This window comes from Monodon monoceros, unplaced genomic scaffold (assembly GCF_005190385.1).
Source record: "Monodon monoceros isolate NGI ecotype Baffin Bay Population unplaced genomic scaffold, NGI_Narwhal_1 Super_Scaffold_15, whole genome shotgun sequence".
In the NCBI taxonomy this organism is placed as follows: Eukaryota; Metazoa; Chordata; class Mammalia; order Artiodactyla; family Monodontidae; genus Monodon; species Monodon monoceros.
In genome coordinates this window covers 12749576-12764051 of record NW_021703771.1, presented here as the reverse complement: position 1 = coordinate 12764051, position 14476 = coordinate 12749576, and the positions used below count along the sequence as shown (strand labels likewise).

The following is a 14476-nucleotide window of genomic DNA, read 5'->3' as shown; positions in this document are numbered from 1 at the left end:
AGGAGCTAGAGAGCATATGACCCTTGAAGGATCCATATTGATTTTCCCTTGGGGCACTCCCCAGTCCCCACAGCAAGGCAAAGATAATACTCAAGTACAAAGTCATAACTTATTGGATTTCAGGACTGTCTCCAAGCCTGGAAAACTAGGAAGGCAGTATCTCAGAAGGCAGGGCCACAGAGAGAAAACCCCAAAAATCTTCTTTCAAACTCTCCACCCATCCTTGATGGACTTATGGGCTGGGAGGCTCCAAGGAGCCCAGAGGGAAAACAATAACTAGAACTGAAAGTCTTGAACAAGGATATTAACAGCTTCCTAGTGAAAGAAAGACTGAGTTTGAAGTTGAATCCCTCCAAGTTAAAGAGGTTTAGTAAACACTCCAGGTTTTTCATTAATGCTGCAGGTGGGTTCCAGCCCCGGACTAAGGGATTCAGGCATGAAGTCAAACCTACTATCAGATATTGTGGAAGGATCCTGGGAAGAGGAGAGAGAAATGAATGCTGAGAAATAGAGTTTTCCAGTTTTTTCCTAAAACATCAGAAATGGTTTCTGAAAACAGTAATCAGTGATTTCTACTTCAAACTAAGGGAAAATTCTAGAATGAATTATTAAATACTTCAGATGGATTGCATACTGTACAGGGAACTCAGTTTACACTCCCACAGACTCTCACACAGCATCATTGTAAGTCCAAATGTATACCTTTTTTATGGTAAATTTGGAAATATCTGGAAATTGTAAAAAAGTAGAGGATCATAAATACCTCTTTTAGAACATTTCCTACACTAAATTGTGCACAGATGTGTGTAAAACGTAGCTCACTGAAATTTTTTGCAGTAGTAAAATATTGTAAAGAATCTAAAAATCGTCAATAAATATATCTATCAGGATTCTTGTCAGAAACAGATCGCCCATTCAATTTGATGAAGGAACAACTTAAATATGTGTTGGCAAGGCATAGGGGAAATGGTGCTAGAAACAACAGGAACAGTTATCATCTCTGTGCCTAAAGGGGAAAGAGATAGAGGGTCCCCAGAAGACAAGAAGAGAGGGCCACCTTCACAGGAGCTAGGACCTTTGGTCAAGGGAGGTAGCCAGTGCAAGACAAACCTTAAGAGAGGGAAGGGTGACTCTTCCCCTTCTCTCCAATGTGTTGCTGGTGCTTTCTTGTGGTTCAACCAAACTGAAAGTCAAAGGGTAAGGGAGTCTGTTGATGTGGTCCATGCATGCCAGCCTCCCAGGACACAGAAGAAGGTGAAGAAGGGTGGCAAATAAATCTGGAAAAGCAAATAGAAGTTATCTACACTTGATGTAAATTACAATGTAACTTGAATTATTCCATTAAAATAAATCAGTGTATTTAGAGTAAAAAAGGCCATTAGCTGAACAGGATGAAAGCATTGGGTAGTTAGGTGGGTGCATTCATAAACAGTAGACGTACGATAGATGGATGGTATAAACATATATGTGTTCTGTCTATATCCAAACTCACAGATACAGGGTATAACCATTCCTCTATCTGTATATATGAATATGAATATAACATGAAATATGTTTGAGAATATATATGACAAACTTTTAACTGTGTTACTTCTAGGGAGTTGTGTATGGGCACTGGAGAGAATGAAAGTCTTTTATGTTTTATAGTTGTGTGACTTTAAATTTTATCATGAGAACCCATTACTTTTATCATTATTTTTTAAGCACATAGTTAAAGAAGATAACCTAGGACATGAGGAGAAAAAATAAGAAAGTCATGATCACTAGGATCATGCAAAATTTCAGTAAGAAAATATTCTATTATCTAATTTAACTTTTATACGGGCTTACTAATCTTGCAGATGAGAGAAATGGGGTAGAAAAATATTTCACATTTTCTCAGGTTATCACTGAGGACAAGCTGAAGAAATGTGTTTGAGTTGATCATACACCTAGGAATGTTTGAATCCCAAACCTGAGTGACATCTTTGATGCTGTGCTCTGTCTTCTGCCCTCACTTTTATATCAATGACATATCAAGTTATTAAATGACATGGTGGCTCAGACACTGTACTGAGCAAGATATGTGATCTAGTGACTGAATGAAGAGCTAAAAATGTCCTGACAGAACAACAGACCAATAAAATAATGTATCATCTGATGTAACTGTAAGGTCCCAAACTTGAAAGAAAACAAAATTACTCATATATATCCAGGATCCAGTAAAGATGGCTTAGTAGCAGCATGTGTTTAACTTGAATCAGTTCAGTAAGTGTCAACAGTATGATATGGCTCATTGCAAAACTCAATGATTGACATCACCTTCGTAAAATAATAGTGGCCAGGAGGCTAATCAGATTATACTAAGAATTTTAAAATAAGTGGAGTACGCCCAAAGGAGAACACTAATGCTGATAGCAGAGTTTTAAAATCATACCTTATGGACCCTGGTTAGAAGATTCGTCTTTATGTTACCTTGAATAGACCACCTGATGAAGAGCACAGTAGCTGGATCTGATGTAGAAGACTTGAGTCTTTTTATGTGGCCCTACAGTTAAGGCCAATGAGTCATGGATGCACAGGGAGAGACTCCCCAACTCAATACAAGGTAGACATATCTGACAGAATATTCTGACCAAAATGGACTGCCTTAGAAGTAATGAGCTTTTGGAAAATAATTTATAAATGAGACTCAAGCAACTGACACCCATCGGATGCCTTCAACCCTAGGATTCTGTGGTCCCATATACTTCCCATTTTTTCATAGTCGAAAATATGACTTCCTCTGGTCTCCAAGTCAGCACATTGATGTTAAGTTTATATTATTCTGGTTTTTATCTTCACCATATGATGAGCACCTCAGATGTAAGGGAAATTTATAATAAAAGGACCAGTTTACTGGGCTGTTGAATTCCTGTTAACCTGCAGGTAAAATCACTTCCAGTTTTCAAAGTTCCTCCTCAACTCTCCCTTCTATACATACCTAATTTTCTATCTGTAAATATCCCTGCTTGTTTTTTATGCAACTTTTATCTTTTTCTCCTCTGGTGTCTCACTTTAAAGCCTTATGTTTCTGGAACTATTTACCTCCTCTGATTTGCCAAGTTTTACTTCTGAACTTCTCTTTGACTAAGCTGTGATTGACACTCCACTCGGACATTTCCCCTCTCACTAGCAATGCCGTCTATTCTCTTTTCATTATAGATCACCTGAGAGAATATGTAGTTCAATCTTTTCAACTTTTAAATCTCTTCTTTTATTACTATCTTTAAGTTTTATTCATTTATTCCCCTTGAAAAAACATTTTTCTATATGATCTGTGCACTTGTTATCATTTTACCAAAAATGTGTTGTAATTATGAAGTATTATTTTTTACTGTAAAATATTTTATTGTATCTGAGACATATGGCTAGTTTATGTCCCCAACCATGCTTTTTCTGTATGTTTTTCACTACTACCAAGCTGTCTTTCCATGGAGAAGAGATATTCAACTCACTGATATTTAAGAACTATTAGAAAAGATACACTGCAAAACTCTATAGCTTTGCTCTAATAATTCAAGCATAATCATTCAAGGAAAGATGGTACAATCCAGTGGAAAACAATCTTACTCTTGGCCAGTCGAACATATGGAGATTCCAGAAGAATGTACAATGATTCATATATTTGTTCGACTCATATGCTTCAAGCCATAAGGCGTTTGTGGGATGGGTGTTGCATGGGGCGTCCAAAGTGACTTTTCAAGTTTAAATAATTTGTTCTGATCTCCTGAGCAGACTTAGGGTCAACATTTTAGACTCTCAGGATACATCCCTGTGGGCAATAAGGAAAACGTTTCCTTTTTTTAAGGATTCCTTTCTCCAGGACACCAAAGACTTATGAACTCTGGTTGTTCTAGATATAGAGGTTGTCAGTAGTTTGATTCAACACCAAAACATTTACTTCTTGACACACCTCCTTATTAGATGCAGAAAGAATCATTCTCCCAATGTTGCTTTGAAATATTAAATGAGTTGAGTATCTTCAGTATGTGCTTGGGCCTCAGAAAGACAGAAAGGGAGGTGAGAAAGGAAACAAAATAGGTTCAACATAGCAATAATACATATGATTTTCTACAGTTCTCAAATATCTGGAGAGCAGTTTGATACATGCACTTGATATTCCACTAAAATCAAACCTTGAACATATAATGAGATTACCTTGAAAATAAATGTTAGAAATTTTAACAGATAAAATGCATCAAAATAAAGATTCTAACATCTAATAGAGTAAGGCTGGGAGACATACTTGGCTGTGATGGTGGAGACCAGATGATGAGGAAAGATTATGGCCATGAAGGGACTCACCTCAGTGCTCAGAGGTTGGTGGGCTAGTGAGCATCCCCAAAAGATGCCCTTTCCCTTCTTGCCTCTGAATTTTTCTTCCTTGAAAGTAGCTATCGTAGTGTATTTACCAGCAAGTTAAGATTTACCTTCAAAGTTATTGGAAAGGTGGCATTTCTACTTCAGAAAAATAACAAAAACACTATAAACCAAAACTCTACCTCAGCTTGTTTGTAAGCTTTCATGCTGTATCATTTTTGTTTGTTTAGAGTTGTTTGTGATCATTATCCAACAGAGAACTTTACAGCATATTAGGTTTTTTTTGTTTGTTTGTTTTTTAAACATCTTTATTGGAGTATAATTGCTTTACAATGGTATGTTAGTTTCTGCTTTATAACAAAGTGAATCAGCTATACATATATCCCCATATCTCTTCCCTCTTGCATCTCCCTCCCTCCTACCCTCCCTATCCCACCCCTCTAGGTGGTCACAAAGCAACAAGCTGATCTCCCTGTGCTATGCGGCTGCTTCCCACTAGCTATCTATTTTACGTTTGGTAGTGTATATATGTCCATGCTACTCTCTCACTTTGTCACAGCTTACCCTTCCCCCTCCCCATATCCTCAAGTCCATTCTCTAGTAGGTCTGTGTCCTTATTCCTGTCTTACTCCTAGGTTCTTCATGACCTTTTTTTTTTTTTCTTAATGGAAGTTTTGCTGAGTATGGACCTACAAATAAAGCCCAGTGAAGACTTGATAATAAAATGAATATGCATAATGTCTGGCATTTTTCACAGAACTAAAACAAGAAAATTTTTAAATTTGTATGGAAACACAAAAGACCCAGAAAAACTAAAACAGTCTTGAGAAAGAAAAACGGAACTGGAGGAATCAGATTCCCTGACTTCAGACTATACTACAAAGCTACAGTAATCAAAACAGTATGGTACTGGCACAAAAACAGACATGTAGATCAATGAAACAGGATAGAAAGCTCTGAAATAAACTCACTCACATATGATCAATTAATCTTTGACAAAGGAGGTAAGACTATACAATGGAGGAAAGACAGTCTCTTCAATAAGTGTTGCTGGGAAAACTGGACAGCTACATGTAAAAGAATAACATTAGAACATTCTCTAACCACATATAGAAAAATAAACCCAAAATGGATTAAAAACCTAAATGTAAGAGCAGATACTATAAAAGTCCTAGAGGAAAACATAGGCAGAACACTCTTTGACATACATTGCAGCAATATTTTTTTAGATCTGTCTCCTAGAGTAATGGAAATAAAAACAAAAATAAACAAATGGGACCTAATTAAAGTTAAAAGCTTTTGTACAGCAAAGGAAACAATAAACAAAAAGAAGAGACAACCTAGGGACTGGGAGAAAATACTTGCAAATGATGTTACCAACAAGGGATTAATTTTCAAAATATACAAACAGCTCATACAGCTTAATACAAAAAAAAAACACAAAAAAACCCAATCAAAAAAATGGGGAGAAAACCTAAATAGGCTTTTCTGCAAAGAAGACATGCAGATGGCCAAACAGGCACATGAAAATATGTTCAATATTGGTAATTATTGGAGAAATGCAAACCTAAACTACAATGAGGTATCACCTCACACCAGTCAGAATGGCCAACATCAAGAAGTCTACAAACAATAAATGCTGTGGAGAAAAAGGAACCCTCCCTCCTACATGGTTGGTGGGAATGTAAATTGGTACAGCCACTATGGAGAACAGTATGGCTGTTCCTTAAAAAAAATAAAAATAGAGCTACCATATGATCCTGCAATCCCACTCCTGGACATATATTCCGAGAAAACTCTAATTCAAAAAGATACATGCCGGCCCTGGAAGGCAGAAGTGGAGCCGGTGGGTAGAAGGGACAGGGAGGCCGACTTTCCTCGCATCCCTGTAAGGACAGCTTGTTCAGCGGCGGAGCCATCCCACTGGCTGCAAGAATTAGAGGTTCCGCGGGGAGTACCTCCGGCCATGCCTGCAGGTGCCATCCCCCCGTGCCCATGGTGCTGCCTGCCCTTCAACCCCAAGAAAGTGGACAAGGCCGCCCACGTGGAGAAGCAGCTTTCGTCCTACAAGTCACCCTGCGGGGCTGCAGCAAGAAGGTGACGCTGGCCAAGATGAGGGTGCACGTTGCCTCCTGCCTGAAGGTCCAGGAGCAGATGGCTAACTGTCCCAAGCTCGTCCCTGTGGTGCCCACATCCCAGCCCATCCCTAGCGCCGTCCCCAACAGGTCCACCTTCGCCTGCCCTTACTGTGGCGCCCGCAGCCTGGATCAGCAGAAGCTGGTAAAGCACTGCATGGACAAGCACTACAGTGACCCCAACCGCGTGGTGTGTCCCATCTGCTCGGCTGTGCCCTGGGGCGACCCAAGCTACCAGAGCGCCAACTTCCTGCAGCGCCTGCTCCCCCGGCACAAGTTCTCCTACGACACCTTTGTGGACTGCAGCATTGATGAGGAGGCCGTCTTCCAGGCCTCTCTGGCCCTGTCTCTGTCTGAGAACTGAAGGCACGGTCACTGGCCCAGGCCTCCTGCCTCAAGGGACAGGCCCCGCCAGCTCCTGTGGCCCAGGCCTGCCTGCGAAGGCGCCTTGAGGGCCAGGTGGAGCCTCACTGCTGAAGGAGGAGAGGCCACGTCCCCGTCGTCACCGGCTCTTCGGTGCTTCGGGCTGAGCAGGTGGCTTCGGGGGCCCGGCCACTGGGGCGGAGTGTGGCCACTGTCTGTGTCTCAAAGCCATGATGTCCTCCCTGCAGAGAGGACCCTTCAGGCCCTGCCACGTCCACAGGCCCCGGCACTGAGCAGGGAAGTGCGGAGGGGGCCCCGGCCCAGCACCTAGCAACTCTTCCCCCTCGCGTGCTCGGTACTGGCTTTTGTGATACCTAGAGGTTCCACACTCTTCTATATTATCCGATGTGATGACCTTTTCACATTTTCTAGAGCAAAGACAGAGCAGTTACCCTTCATATTGCAATATCTGTGTTTGACTAGGAATAATAGTATTTTTATGGAACATTTACAAAATTATATTTAAAAAAAAAAAAAAGAACCGTTGTGGGATTGGTAGGGGGAGGAGAGGAGAGACAGGGCAATCGCTGTGTGCGGGGACCGAGGTCACCACGTCCCCAGGTCACCTCGCCGTTCCCCAGGGTCACTGTGATAATAACGGGAAGAAATCCCAATGCCCGGCCACTTGCAGTGGCTCTGTGTCTGCTCCTGGCCTCCCGCCTGGGTCTTGGCCTCGGCCCTGCTGTCACTATTCCAAAGCTGACCACCTCCCACCCCCGGCAGGGCCATCCCCACCAGTGGCAGAGCGCAGGGGCCGGGGCAGTGACCAGGCAGTTCAGAAGATGCTCATCGGCACCCTCGTTTGGTTCATGGCATAAATTATTGCTGTCTTTAAAAACAATTTAAATAAAATGTCTCAAAGCATAAAAAAAAAAAAAATACATGCACCCCAATATTCATTGCAGCACTATTTACAATAGCCAAGACATGGAAGCAACTTAAATGGCCATCTACAGATGAATGGATAAAGAAGATGTGATATATATATATATATACACAATGGAATATTATTCAGCAATAAAAAAAAATGAAATCATGCCATTTGCAGCAACGTGGATGGATCTAGAGATTCTCACACTAAGTGAAGTAAGTCAGACAGAGAAAGACAAATATATCACTTATACGTGGAATCTTAAAAACTGATAAAAATGAACTTATTTACAAAACAGAAATAGACTCACAGACATAGGAAACCAACTTATGGTTACCAGAGGGGAAAAGGTGAGAGGGATAAATTGAGAGTTTTGGGTTAACATATACATACTACTATGTATAAAATAGAAAAACAACCTACTGTATAGCACAGACAACTATACTCAGTGTCTTGTAATAACCTACAATGAAAAGAATCTGAAAAAGAATATGTGTGTGTGTGTGTGTAACTGAATCACTTTGCTGTACACCTGAAGCTAGCACAACATTGTAAATTATACTCCAATAAAAAATCGATAAGAAATGAATATGCATAATGTCTTTATGTTCTCCAAAGTCTTTCTCTCGGCATGCTTTTTTAACTAAACAAGCATTAAAAGGAGTTTTCCCGGGAAAGTTAATTAAACAGAGACCATGATTTCAGTATTTAGAAATTATTTGATAATTTAAAATATTTTAAAGTTAGTTATGTCAAAAGTAATACTTTTATTCATAAATTATTCTAAGTAGGGGGAAGTATTTCCCAACACATGCTGAGAAGTTAACATCTGGAGGGAAGACTTCTAAATTTGAAATTACATCTACACATATTATGCCCTTGATCACAAACATTCAGGAGCTTCTCAGGATAAAGTTCACATTTTGGTGAATGATTTTATAGTCTTAATTGCCACTACTTTCTTGTATCCCATTTATCTCCCAACAGATTGCTGCTGCAATTACTACACGCTTTCCTATCAGGTTTTTGCACATTCCTGCTTTGGACATTACTAATAGATGTTTCCCTGTCTGGATTATCTTCACTTCCTGCTGCCACCCTCAGTTTAGAACTTTCCTACAAATCTCAGTTCAAATCACATTTCCTGCTTGAAGCCTTCCTAGATCCTGGGTAAGCATATATGATATCTACTTTTTGGAATCAGCACATTTATAGCCTGTATCACTGATTTTACCTTATAAACATTATTTTTAGCCTGTCTTGAATTTCTGACTTTACTTTTTCTTATTTTGTATCGTATCTTCCAAGCAAAGCCGTGTGTTCCACAGGGTTCCACATAACTTATGGCTCTACATAATTTAGTCTTCTATGAAACCCTGGAGGAGCCATCACAGTATTATTATGTAGGAGATGTTTAATAAATATCAACATTAAGCCAATGGATGGATTTCTCTGAGAGAAAAAAATATATAGTATTGTCAAGTTTTATAGGAATAAATTTAAATATACACTATAGTATTATAAAAATACACAAAGACTGCCCAAATGAGAACAGAGGTTATTTATGCAGATTTGCTTTAGCAAAGTCACTATTACTTCATTTGGCAGAGATTCAAAGGCAGACAGGTAACAGATTTGAAAAAGTTGTATAGTGGAAAAAATGAGAGAAGTTTTTAGAAATGCTTTTATTGGAGGTTGCTGGCAAGGGAAGTTGAAGGTGGGCTAACTAGAAAGGAGGAATCCTATTTGGATTTCTCTGGCTAGTTCTGAATTGGAAGTGGGGGAGAAGGATTACAAAAATTGGGGGAGCTAACAATTGTTGACCAAGTTCTAACCCTTTGGAGCCAATTGCTACAGAGCTTGTGGTTTGGATTCCATGGCTGGTTGCTGCACAGGTTGTGGGTCGGAATTTTATTGTTATATGTGGTTGATATATTTAGTCTCAGTAAAATAATAGCTAACATGTTTATAGTACATTATCATGTCCCTAGCATTGTACAAACCCTCTTTCATTTGGTCCTTATGACAGCTCTGTAGGCCCAACAGATATAAACACTCAAATTTTACCAAAAAGAAGACTGAGGCTTGGAGAAGCAAACCATCTTGCCCAATGTATCCAATCTAGTAAAAGGAAGTGCTTCCATTTGGACTCACATATTCTGAATCTAAATTCAGATTTAAGAGGAAATAATTGTAAATACTTATGGATCCGACCAGGCTGGTACAAATGAGAAGAATAAAAACCCAGGGAAATTCCATAAAATTGCTGAAAGTTAGGAGGATAGTATCTTGAAAATCTAAAGGACATCTGGAGAAAATGAAGCGTCATTCAGAACGTAAGTGGAATTCTGAGAATATTTGGAAGGAGGAGACTAAGTGATAGCTAAAGATTAAATATTTCTAACAGGGGTGACTAGAAGGGAAGGAAGCATCAGCTTTTCCATTTGGAATTTCAGTTCGTTTCTGTCAACGTGGATGTACCATCTACAGTGGGCAACTCTGTGCCCTCTGGGTGTTTGCAGTATAATAGGAGGGAGACACTTGGAAAAGGGGTGTTTCAGCGCACTCTTCCAACTTGATGTAAGAAGTGTGTTAGAATTTTAGGGATATGCAGAGAGAAGAAAGGGGAAAGGCAGGGGCTTACTATTTATCAAAGTGCTGTTTACCAGAGTCCAGCTAGCAGAAATAGTGCCCGAAGTAGGAAGAGTTGCAGAGAGGCAGCAAAGTGATTTAGTTACTAGCTGATCCTGCTGCTAGTAATTACTGCCTTAAGGCTGGAGAGGAAATGAGAGAGATATAAATGCTTGTGAAAATAACAAGTGGGCAGGCTTTCATGGTGGCGCAGTGGTTGAGAGTCCGCCTGCCGATGCAGGGGACACGGGTTCGTGCCCCGGTCCGGGAAGATCCCACATGCCACGGAGCGGCTGGGCCCGTGAGCCATGGCCGCTGAGCCTGCGCGTCCGGAGCCTGTGCTCCGCAATGGGAGAGGCCACAACGGTGAGAGGCCCGCGTACCGCAAAAAAAAATAATAATAATTAAAGAACAAGTGGGCTTTAACACCAGCCTGGCTGGGGACGCAAGGAGCAAGCACATTTATTTTAGGATTAATCAAAATTATATTCGCTTTGCTTCCTTGCATCGTGGGTCAGCTGCCACCTCCTTTACGAGATGTTCCCTAATTACTCTCTCCCTCTCTACCTTCACAAGATGTATGGATGTTTTTCTTAGAATTTGACCGTAACTATTTACCAATACAGGCAAGTATAATGATAAAGATGGTGTCATTACCATCAACGCCATATTCATTCCTGCTCTAATACGTCCTTTTCATCTTCTTATCAAATAACAAGGCTGTCACACTCCAAAATTTGGTCATTACTATAACTTATGGAAATAACAAAAGCCAGGCAGCTTTTTTATACAGCTAATTCCTCCCCATCCAAAAGAATTCCGTTTTCTTAACTGTAAGGAAATTCTCTAAAAGCCCCTTACACAATTCCTGCACCACACTGACAGCTGTCTTTCCTATAGATTCTTGACCTGTGGCTCCAGGTGGTGTGTCCCTTCCCAAACCCCAAATTCCAGGGAGCAGTCAATCTTTCTTGGTACATGTCAGGATGCTCATAATCTAAAAGTGGCTGCTCTGAGACAAATGGCTTACAGACTCCAGGCCGGGGGGTGACAGGGACTTTTCACATTAGTGCAACACCATCTCTACAGTTCTTACATCAACACATTCTCTGCCCACAAAATACCAAGTGAAGTGGATATTTGGGGACTTAGTGGCTTCATTTCATCAAAAAGAAAGTTAAGCTGAAACCACTAGACCAGAATAATATATCAAGTAGAAACATTTCAGTTTTAGTTACCACTCGCATTCCCACTTGGTTTCCAGAGCACAGTTATCTGAGGGGATGGCTTTCAGTTATCCGGGCACCCTCCATTTACCCAAGGCAGAAGACCAATTTGCACATTAGGACCACTGCAGACCTCCATCAGAGTAAAGTTAGAAAGGTGGAAAGCACAACATACAAGTTAGCTAATAGATGCCTCTAACTGTGCTCTGGAAATCAAGTCTTTCTCCATGTTCCTACTCAGTTGAGCAACCAGACGATAACAGGGAAGATAATTTAGTTCAACCCTGTTGATGTGCCATCTGAAGAGGGACACATTCAGTGAAGCCATGACCCATCAGGATAAACTGAAAGACATGGCTTCAAGAATAGGATTCTTTGGTGTGGATATGCAGCAGTTCTGTTGTGTTTCCTTCACAGACATCACATTCCTTACAGCTTTAAGACACACAAGTATGGTTCCCTTTCCTAATGTGCTTCTCAGTAAGAAAATATCAGTAGAATACAAACTTTTCTAACTAAGACGACATCCACTTCCCATGACTAATCACACCCCACCCCTTCCTGCAGCAGGAATCTTTTGTTCTGTTACTATTGCTGCAACTGCTATACCAAGATCAGCTGCCCACCCCCCCATTGATTATACTGGTTAATTCTTATCTGAATCCTGAAGGTGAGGGGTTATTATTCCCATTTTGCAGGTTGGGGAGGAGAAGCTGAGGCAGCCTCACAGTGGTGAAGTCATCTGCCCCCAGGTTCCCAGTGTCTGTAGTGGAGTCTAGATGCCCCTCTTATAAGCCCTACATCCATACCTCTGTGTCAGGCTGCCTCTTACTACATACTTAGTGACATCTAGATACTCATGTTTTATAAAGAATTATGGTTGCTTAGAACTAAGGTAAAGATATGTTTTAAAAGATTGCTTCTGCTCTTCAAGCTATGGAAATGCAGATTTCTTAGGATGGAGAGAATCTTTTTTCTTGTCTGTTTGTTTTGGGGTACCACATCTTCTGGATGTCTTTAAGGCAAGTGGGCTTTGCTTCACCAACTGACTTCCTCAGGTGCATTTACTAGGTGTGTGTGGTTGAAAAAAAATCAGTCAAATCGTGGGCAATTACATTTTTAAAGCATCACTGCATACAAAAGTTTAAACAAAACTTCTGTAAAAAAGACTTCCAGATGAAAATATGTACAGCTTTTAATGTTAGAAAGACAGTACTGGAAAAGATTCGTGTGGCTGAAAGTTCAGTCAAATACTCAGGAATTTCTTTTTCTAAGACAGAATTATATACAAGGGTTTAAACAAAAAAATATTCTGAAAATAAGAATGAATACTGCGTGAAAATAAGAACAGCTTTAACTGTTAGAAAAAGAATATTGCAGAAAATGTTGTAACTAAACAGTAGTTCATTAAACTGATTATGCGGGAAACATTTAAAGAAAAAGTTTCCAGAGCAGTAAGAGACTTACTTTTTCTTTTTTTAAGTCTGATATATTCTTCTGCATGTCGGTGAGGCAGTAAAAGACTATGTTCTTTAGCGTTGTCATCTTTCTTCTAGGACAAATTGAAAAAAGATATTTGAATTAACTTTTATCTTCTTTATCGATTTTCAGAATCATTAATATAAACTCACATAGAAATTTCTGAGACATCTGATCCTTTTCATTTCTCTATTCATAGCTGCTGCAATGGTAAGTGTATTACCTTGCAGAGACAGAACTTTAACATTGATGAAATGCATCATCCAGTTGTAAAGCCTACTAAATTGAAAATCAACTACGAAAATGGACTATGGTGAATTAGGGTCAAAAAAGTTAAACAATTGAGAGAAAGGCTATTCCAGGTAAAAGATGATGAAATCTGTGGTTTGGAGAGGACAGTTATTCACCTTATATAACTATAATACATGTTAGACTCTATGGTGCCCCTTCCCTCAATAAACTGATTTTGAAATGAACGAAAAGATATCTCACCCACAGGAAGGATTTCGTGGAAGAGGTGGCATTTGAGATGTGCCTTGCAGGTGAGTAGGATTCAATAAAGAGGGACGATGCTATGTGAATGTTTCATTAAATGCTGAATTAAAGTTCTGAGAACAGGAAGCAGGTTAGTACCAAATCAGTGGATCACTTTTGCCAAGGAATCCAGTAATCAGCATAGAAGGGTCAATCTAGCAGCACGGTTAAGCCAGACCAGTGAAAACGGGGGGCAGAAAAACCAGTTCTCTTAGTAAAGAAACTGACCGTTAGTTCAAGTGAGAAGAAATAATGCCTAGAAAGAGAGCAGAGATAATGGAAATGAAATGGCAAAGGCTGCTGCTATAGAATGTTGTAGGAAGTCCCTTGATGGCAGGAAGAAGGACTGGTTGGTCGTCTCTGTAGTTCAGCCTTGAGTTTTATGTCTGGAACTTAGCAGGGACTGATTATGTTTTGAAGGAATGAATGATTGGATGACTAGCTGAAAGCCAGAATGTATATGGCTTTATATCTATTTTATGAATGTACCTATTGGAGTTTGAATATGAGTTAGGCTTACCCTGACATTAACAGAAGTATTAATTTAGGAGAAGGAGACAATTTCAGGGAAAGGGGATGTGTTCATTTTGGACAGGTTAGGTTAAAAAAGTCCAACGGGATATCCAGGTGGAGGTGTCTAACAGAGAGTTGAAAATATATTTGTTACTAAGAAAAGAGTATGTTTGTTGAAATAAATGAATGACTCATCTTACAAAAAGTGAGATTTTTTATTATTTAGATATGAGACTCTGTTTTTTCCTTATCTTGATTACTGTAAATTAAATTTTCCACTTGAATTTTTGTACCCTTTTTTTTTTTTTTTTTTTTTTTTTTTT

At 39.8% G+C, this 14476-nt stretch overlaps 1 pseudogene; it reads left to right on the top strand.

Annotated features, from left to right (window-relative positions):
* The first annotated feature begins 966 nt into the window (after positions 1 to 966).
* On the top strand, positions 967 to 6840 carry LOC114896278 (annotated as a pseudogene).
* Positions 6841 to 14476: the final 7636 nt, after the last annotated feature.